A 9,912-nucleotide genomic window follows, 5' to 3' on the forward strand; every position below is an offset into this window, starting at 1 on the left:
CATTCTCAATTGATGGGGGGGGGGACGGGGCGTATTGTGGAACCTGGCCTTGGGGCGCCAGGTGGAGTAAATCCGGCCCTGGGTATGGTCTGTAGTGTTCGGTGAGCCGCAGGCTGCAGACGAATCCTTCGTAATTCCGGCTCCTTTGCTTCTAACCATGATGCCAAAGGACTGATTCTTCTGCTGCAAATAGCGGCTACTTAAACACTACAATCCCAAAGGGAGGAAAAAGGAACAGTGGCAATGTTGACCACCCCCGGGCGCTACATTTGCTCCCTGTTCATTTGGTTGAAGTTGCAATGGGAACCCATATTATCAGCACTATTAAGTGCCCAATCTAACATTCCCTTTTCTGGACGTCCGGCGAGGCATGACCGGACATACACCGACGGCCTCCATGTGAGACAGAGTCTTGGATGCCGTGGTGACCTGAGGAGCTATTGCTACAGTTTCCTGACTCTCAATGAGAGCACAGGTGGATTTGCACCTCTTGAGGTAAACTGTCTGTGGCACAGACCCCTCTGACCACCACACTGGCTCTTTATGCCCAGATGTTGCTATCCTGACCTGTTTTCCACTGTCTGGGGAGAATTCATTTTTCGCCTCTGGTTATGTTGTTTCCATGCAGACATCCATTGACTCCACATGAGACTGTTTTACCTCCGTACCTGATGAAGCGTATTTATACGCGAAACGCGTCGTAACAAACCCACCATCACTAATTCTCTGGGCTCAAGCTGAGGACTCTCAAATATCTATACTCTATGAATCTATGAAATAATGTTTGTGATGTTTTTTGTCATATGGATCATGTCATTCATTGAATTATGATAATCATGCCTTAAATTACTTGAATGTTGAAATCAGAATCAAAACCCACCATTATCTATCTTGGGGGTTGAAGTCAAGGGCTATAAACTGTTTTTTACTTAAAGGAGAACTATGGTGTTTAGGTCTTTTCCCCATAGTTCTCCTTAGGGTAACGGGAGGACACAAACCGCGAGCTGCTGCTCCCTGTGTACTGAGATGCCGCAGCTGAAGCGGATCCCGACAATTATGTCTGGATCCGCCCAGCTGCGTGAGTGACAGTTGGCCCATTTTAAACTTTAAAAAAAATTTTTTTAACCAAAAAGAGCCCGGAACGCATCAAAAACGTGTCTAAAAGACTAGCTAGCGTGCGCGTGCAGAAACCTGACCGGATCTGCTCTGCATTTGGTGTGAGCAAAGCCTAAATCACATTGCATCAGCTTGAACTCCGGGGTTAGGTGGTTAATGGAGGTATCTATGCTCACTTTTTATTATTACTATTCACAAAACAAACAACAAACGCACTCAACAATTCGTCACCAGCTATACAGTAAGGTGCTCACGAAATGGGCTTTGAACAGTAAAACAGTAGAAAGGCATCATGGCACACTCACAAACCAGCATGTAAAACAACTTGTCTCACCACTAAGGTCAATAACAGAGGTTTGGATACACGTCTTCAGGAGAATATGTGAACGCTCTGACAAGCGGCAGACACAAAAGGAAAGGGAGAAAAAAAACCAGCAAAGATCAGAAGTGGAGAGTTACGCGAGGAGAGATTTCAGACTCACATCTTGAATTTCTGAATTGGCAATTCAAGCATTCAAGCTATGTGTGACCCTGTTGGTGGCACCACCCGACCCTACAAAAGTCAATTTTTTTAAATGTAATTTGGTCAAAGGAGCCGGTCTGAATATTATTGAACTGCCAGTGACTTAAGCCAATCATCTGTAGTCACTGTTTGGGTATTCTGGCTGCGCCGGCTATCAGAGTACAATAACTCTGTAGGGGAGATTCCTCTATCTTCCCTACAAGGGGGACCTGCAAGATTTAGGGGGTTATTCACTAAAGAGCTGAATGATCCAGTCGTAGCTTCGGCTGATCTTTCGGCTCACTTCGTCTGCCTCTGCCTTTCGATTCAGTGGAACCGAAGAGCTGCTTTACGGGCTATTCACAATATTCACAATAGCCCCTACAGCAGCCGAAGGCAGCCAAGCCGAAAGCATATGCTTCGGCTGGGCTGAGCCGTAGTGACACCCGAAGCATGGAGAAAGGTCAGACAAAGCCGGCCGATCTCCACGCAAATGACAGCTGGGCGGAGATAAGCGCGCGGCACTCTTCTGATACATGCCGGGGGCCATCTTGGTGATGGACACCGGCAGAGAGAGGAGGGGACAGTCACTCGGCTGGATAAGGTATGCCGTCGGGTCCCCTTCTCTCTCTCCTGATACAGTCGGGCGTTCGGTCCATGACCGAGCGCCCGACTTTTCAGAGGGGGGGTGACACCAAAAACTGTCAATCATTTTGGTGTCACACCTCCAATGGTGTCACCCGGGTGCGAGCCGCACCCCCCTTGTGACGCCACTGGTTCGGCTCACTTTACTTCGGCTGGGTTGTTCACTCGGCTGGCATCGGCAGGAAAGTGAATGACCCCCTTATTTTTCCTATACAGGAACATGGATGACTCAGTTGGTGAAAGGAGATAATGGATCTTATAATGGGAGCTGGAGTCTGTGTGCAGACACCGAGAATGCTTCTATTCCATTCATATCCCTCTCCAGTGCATTGTATCTGATAAGTAGACGGATCTTCGATATAATAATTTAAGAGAACTTAACCCATCAGAGGAAAAAAATAAACACAGGAAGAAGTGGTTGCAGTTTGGCATCTTCACCCGGGGCATTGGACGACCTTGTCCCAGCTCTGTATGTAATCACAGTGACCTGTAGATGCCGACATTCTGGTGGCTGTAAGGATAAACAGTTGACACATACAATTCATTATGTAGGTCGCACTTCCTACAATGTGACTGGCACTATTTTATTGACAGAGCTCGCGATCTATATTGTTTATCTGCGAGGTTGACGGGGCCCAGGCGGTTATTTAATGGGTGTTTTTATGGGCCACTCATCTGAATCCTGCTGGACCAAGTGTGGTCATTCAGGTATTTTCACAAATACCAAAAAGATTATGCTGGTTTTTGACATGATCCCGAGTGGTTCTGTCAATTTATAGTGTCCGTCATGAACATGATTAGTGCATTTCTATGTCTACAATGTACTAGTTTGCCGCAAGGTCATGTAGTCTTCTATTGTCTAGCTCGGGGGGTTTGAACTGGTGGGATATAACGACAACGCGTTTCGTGTATTACAACGCTTCATCAGGTCTAGAGGTGTTCTAGGTTCAAAGCATAGAACATTCACATGAGTCAACTCATTAACATTTCATCAGAAGTGATGTACATGTTCACGTAATAGACAGCAAATGCATCCAAATATGTCCAAAGTCTAAATTAGCATAAACTAGCAAAAGGATGCTCGACATGAGTACATAGCAAAAACTGACAGACAAACAATGCAATTAACAAATGACAAAAAGAAAAATGAATACAGAGACTACAAACAGTTATGTAGAAATGCCAATCTCACCAGTCCTAAGTGGAGCAAGCGGGTGCCCCCATAGGGCAATATTTCACCGTTCAAGATTTTTGAAGATTTTTGAGGGTTTTAGAAATCTGCCCAGATAGTGGGATGAGGATAAGAGACGAAGTAACCGCGTCTAGGCGAAAGATAGCACCCATGTAATAAATGAAGGTATCAATTGAGAACACATCGATGGGTGGCATGATCACAATAGGCAAAGAGTAAGGGGATATATTAAGGAAATAAGAAGTGTGGGAAAAGACCATAGATAACCGTGAAGAGTATATGACAGACCACAACCAGGTCATAGAAAGGCATCAGATCAGCCATAGCAAATACGGCCTTCCACCCATAAAGGAGCATTCCTGGCAGGGGAAGAATCAAAAAGAAAAAAGAGGTTTTCACATGGGAACACTACACGCCCCGAGTATAGCATAGAGACCCAGAGAGAGTTAGAAATTATAGCCATCACCTGATAGTGAATGTGCCTGTCAAGGTTTTACCTCCAAAGTATAAATCTCACCTCCAGTAGTGCAGTTACCGATTTCCTTGTATGGATCCAGAAATACCTGTATGCCGTGGTGTTTAAGAGTGGAGGCGTGCGCGCTGTCCTGCGGTGTATACCCCACCTAGACAATAGAAGACTACATGACCTTGCGGCAAACTAGTACATTGTAGACATAGAAATGCACTAATCATGTTCATGACGGACACTATAAATTGACAGAACCACTCGGGATCATGTCAAAAACCAGCATAATCTTTTGAATTTGTGAAAATACCTGAATGTCCACACTTGGTCCAGCAGGATTCAGATGAGTGGCCCATAAAAACACCCATTAAATAACCGTGTGGGCCCCGTCATCCTCGTAGATAAACAATATAGATCGCGAGCTCTGTCAATAAAATAGTGCCAGTCACATTGTAGGAAGTGCGACCTACATAATGAATTGTATGTGTCAACTGTTTAAGTGAATCATGTTCTGGTAGTCTCAGCTAGCTAGAGGGCCCTGGCTGGCTATTGGAGGTGATCTTTCTAGGTTGTCTCCATCATTTTTACATAGTGAATGACTTTTTAATCATGCATTTAATAAATGTATATTTTTTATACCTATACAATGTTGTTTGTGAACCATTTATGTTGAGTGCCTAAAAAACCCCAGTCCCTACAAACTCCAATTTTCTGTAAGAATATTAGTTGAACGATATAGATATGTAAGGGTTAAATATATATTGTGGGGATTTAGCTTCCAATGATAGCGCATTAAGGACGCATCCATTTGCTTATGACTTCTTTTAAGGGCTTCCTTGCCCACTTTTATTAAATGAACATTCACAAAACTATGTGATTACACTCGCAGGGGTTCTTTATCCCAGAAATACAGGCACATCCAACCTCCTGGCTTTCATTCACAGCACTGCTGCTCCGGCCTCAGGCCACTGTCTGTTCCTCCAGACGGTCTCGTGCTAACCTGCACAATAGGTCTCACAACCCCGCAGCTCCCTGCTGCACTGGCCTCCACTCTGACTCCTGGGTGGAGTTCTCCTGACTCACAGGTGGGGCCCTGAACCCTTCCCAACACCTTTAATTTAAAGGCTGTGCACACCTGTGCCATCAGCATGCGCTGGCCACTCAGATTCTGGACACAGGAATGGAGATACCACAATGGCATTGCCATGCACTGCCACAATATATATATATTCAAGTCCAGCAATAGTCTCTTCATCAATGTATAGCACCGGAGGAGGAGGAAGAGGAGGGGTGACTGACCGAGTTGTCACCATCACTAAGTTTGCAGGACATGGGAAGCACCACGAGCTCAGTCGGTGTGAACAGCCCTCCATCCTTCCCATCAGCAAAGAACATCCCTCCCCACAAGGGGTCTAACAAGCAGGTTTCGGAGTGCCCATGGCTAATATTCTGGGCAATTGACAGCAATCTCATTTCCGCACACTCCTCTGTATGCATTTCTCCCTCTCGGCTCCACCAACCTATACAGCCTATCCTTCAGGGCCTACAGTGACAACCAAAAGGGGGCCCTACACTCTGAGGGTCTCATGCATCAGTGCAAAGTTTATTATTGCTCTGGTAGGAACTAACAAACTGCAGGAGAAGCCTGAATCTCCTAACCCCCCTGATCCTCCTGTTCAAGAGACTCCTAACCCTCCTGATCCTACTGAACATTCTGACCCTCCTGATCCACCTGACCCTCCCCGGTGAGGACACTTTAAACAAAGACAAAATAATCCAAAATCTTCTCTTACCATTTCCTCTATAGGGCTCAGAATAGACTGTTCCTCCTCTGACTTCTCCATTGTGCGTCTTGCGGGAAGTAAAACCTCCAAAAGAAGAGGAAAACCCATAGGAAGTATCTTAAAAAAAGTTTTAAAGAAAAAGTGCTAAATCATGTAAAATGGTTTGATGATGAGGGTCCGTGTGTCAGTGAATTGATGGAAAGTAAGAAATATAATGTGTGGTAAATATACGGTTTGGATTTGTTAGTCTGATCTCAGTGAACGGACGTTTGTGTCTATTGAAGGAGAAAATACATCTGATAGAGCTCAACATCCACACTCCCCACATCAAACCTTTCCATCTGTCTATGTATAGATATCCCAAATCCTCCTATACATAAACATAGAACCGTCTCCTCTCCTCTCCTCTCTCCTCCCCTCCTCTCCTCTCCCTCCTCTCCCTTCCTCTCCTCTCCCTCCTCTCTCCTCCCCTCCTCTCCCCTCCCCTAGCCCTCCTCTCCTCTCCCCTGCCCTCCTCTCCCCTGCCCTCTTCTCCCCACCCCACCCCTTCTCTCATCTCCCCTCCTTTCCTCCTCTCCTCTCTGCTGATACTCTTTCTCCATTATGTATATCAGTGAAATGTTTGGGGACATTCTGAGGATTATGCTTTGGAATGTCTTGTAAGTAGGGATGCACCGATAGACTGAGTACCGATACTTTTCCTCAAGTACTCGCCGATACCAATTCCCGACACATTTTTCTTTAGTGTGATGTGACAGTTTTTGTAAAACAATACAGACTAATGATGTTAGGAGAGTGGTGGAGCACCAGGGTGCAGTTGCAGCTGTGATCGCTGCGCCCCTAGTAGTTCTGCCACTGACTCCAAGCTGTAGAGGGACTACAAATCTCAGCAATATATTATACAGCAATGCCGAATGGAAACCAGCTATAGAGGACTACATATCTCAGCATTACATTACACTGGGGCTGCAACTTATGATTATTTTCATAATAAATTAGTTGGCCAATTACTTTGTGGAGGGTCTCAGGAGGGCTATGTATGGTCTCAGAATGGCTGCGGAGGATCTCAGGAGTGCTGCGGAAGGTCTTGAGGGCTGGTGCGGGTGGCAGAAGTGCTGTAAGCAGCGCCTTATGGTTCCCAAGTAAGAAGGAGGAAATGTGTGGGCCGGCACTGTAAACAGGCGCCACAGTTCATGGGAAGGTTGCCTAGGTCCTCAGCAAGCATGGGAATTTTAAGCACCGGTGTCTGCGTTTACTATCGGGGCATTTTCCTGAGTGCGAGTACTTGTGAACATGGCCGGTATTGGTGCATCCCAATTCACCTCTCACTCTTCTAGTAGCCCTGACTCCATACTAAAAGTTACATTTCTTCCATGTTATCACATATATATACATCATATCTACTGATAGAAGTCACATAGGTTGTCACAGGAAATGTTTTGCCACTTACTGCGGACACGACGTTGATAAAACAAGGAGCGGATTGCGGTATAAAAGGTCATTTGATCTGTGGCAGCGATAGATGTACTTGATATTACATAATGAGAAGTAGAAATGTTGTATCCGCAGAAGGCGGTAAAACATTTCCTGTGAAAATTGATGTGAATTGTAACACTAGTTACGTTATATCCGGGCAACAAAGTATCACCGCTCCCATTCCATTTCCGACCGCACATGTCTCACCGGATGCAGGCCAAAAGGTGCGATCTCACCTCCCCGAGGAATCCTCCAAAATCAGGTGTGGTGCTAAGTAGACTGATCAGTCCCCTCTGATCCGGCTTGAGCGCACACTGACCCCAAAACACACATGTGAGGGAACTATAAATTGTTATAATATTTGTGTAGTGCTCCCCCTTCCCCGGTCGGCGATATCCCAATATAGGATAACACTACCGGTGGCTCTCAAGGGGCGATCTACAGTAAACCGAACTAACGGGTCTCCCTGTCTTTCCTCTATAAGAAACCTCTACTATGGATCCATAGCACACCTTGAGTTACTAGGGTTGGTTGCTATGGGTTATGCCCAGATAGCAAGGATAACTTGCCACAAACTTGTGGCGGGGTGAAATTGTAATTTTGTTAACTTGCTGCACATTTTCCTGGCAGGTTGTAGACTTGCAGAACACTCGCAGTACAAGTTCTAGGCGACACTTTTTAAATTTGTAGCAAATTTGCTTGGCAAGTCTACAGCAAGAGTCCTGCAAGTCTTAGCAAGAGCTCTGCAAGCTCGCTGGTCTGGAGACTTGCAATGCAGACTTGCTGTAATCGTGCAACAAATTTGTGAAGCTCGGCAAGTCTGCAAGAGTTTAGCGAGTCATTTTCAAACTTGCAGCACAATTTCTTGCTATCTGGGTGACTGTTCCGATTCTACTTGTCTAGGGATATTGTTACTCGCTCTGCCCATCAGCCCTTACCGCCCTTTCGTTGAACGATTGAAGTGAGGTCCAGACTGTAGTTATGATGCTTCCAACATTTATCTGTAGAACTTCAGGGAGAGAGGTAGAGGAGGGTTGGGATCATCCAGGCAGATGTAGACTCCATGGCTTCTCAGAGTGTGGTTACAGCAGGGGTGCCCATTAGGAAGATCACGATCTAAGAAAAGACAGACAGGAGAGAGACAGCAGAGAAGGTGAGAGAAGAGACAGCAGATAGAAACAGGGGAGAAAGAGTAGAGAGCGCGAGGAGAGAGAGAAGAGAGGGTGGGTTGACTTTAATGCACCGCCGCGCCCCCTCCTGCCCCTCAATGCAGGTGTGTTTTTGCATTGGTAGATCTCAGTGGGCTCGTCATTTGAAAAGTAGATCTCCAGATGATAAATTGTGGGCGCCCCTAGGTTACAGCTTCCATGCTCTGCAGGCCAAGCACCTGACACGGCATTACTCAAGGTAGAAGTTACTGATCCTTGTCTTTAGCAGCAGCAACCACTGGACCTGCTGCCACCAGGTTCCAGGGTGATTCCAAGGCTAGTCCCCAGGCTTGGAGGCCTGGTCAGCCCAGGCAGTCCAGCGCAGCCTCCCCACAGGCAGGGCCTGAAAGAGCTCACATGGCCCACCCCGAGTATTTATCTCCTCCCCCAGCATGCACCACTGGCTCCTTCTAGTGATTGATGTGTGTTTCATGTATGTGTGTTCATGTATGTGTGGCCATGTGTGTGTGTTCATGTATGTGTGTCCATGTGTGTGTGTTCCTTGTATGTGTGCCACCTGCTGTCCGTTAACAGTATGTGATTTGCATTGCATTGCCATTCATTTAAATGGCACCCCAAAAGCCCCTCCTACCCACAATACCTTCGACCATTGCATGCACTCTTTTTTTTTTTCAATCGCACCACAACGCACAGTATTGCCGGATCACTACAAGCCCTAAAAGCCCGAAAAGGAAAAAAATTAGCATATATTATTTTTTGCATTGCAACCGCCATCAGCACCACTATCTGCCATCAGCACCACTATCTGCCATCAGCACCACTATCTGCCATCAGCACCACTATCTGCCATCAGCACCACTATCTGCCATCAGCACCACTATCTGCCATCAGCACCACTATCTGCCATCAGCACCACTATCTGCCATCAGCACCACTATCTGCCATCAGCACCACTATCTGCCATCAGCACCACTATCTGCCATCAGCACCACTATCTGCCATCAGCACCACTATCTGCCATCAGCACCACTATCTGCCATCAGCACCACTATCTGCCATCAGCACCACTATCTGCCATCAGCACCACTATCTGCCATCAGCACCACTATCTGCCATCAGCACCACTATCTGCCATCAGCACCACTATCTGCCATCAGCACCACTATCTGCCATCAGCACCACTATCTGCCATCAGCACCACTATCTGCCATCAGCACCACTATCTGCCATCAGCACCATTATCTGCCATCAGCACCATTATCCGCCATCAGCACCATTATCTGCCATTAGCACCACTATCTGCCATCAGCACCACTATCTGCCATCAGCAGCTGATTTACATAATATAGAAATATTTTTTTTAGCCGATTTCATATAACATTTATATTTATAGAACAAACTCATTTTAGGAATAAACATTTAGACTTCTCCTTTTTGGCTATGAGGTACACAGAGCAGGAGGAGACGGTGATCAGTAACTGTTTAGACTCATTTAAGTTTTGTGTTTAATTTTATCTCCAGCAGCCGAGTGAAGGAGAACGGGGTACCGATATCCGCCCTCC

Source organism: Nanorana parkeri, unplaced genomic scaffold (assembly GCF_000935625.1).
Source record: "Nanorana parkeri isolate BGI_ZX_2015 unplaced genomic scaffold, ASM93562v1 scaffold1059, whole genome shotgun sequence".
Classification (NCBI taxonomy): Eukaryota; Metazoa; Chordata; class Amphibia; order Anura; family Dicroglossidae; genus Nanorana; species Nanorana parkeri.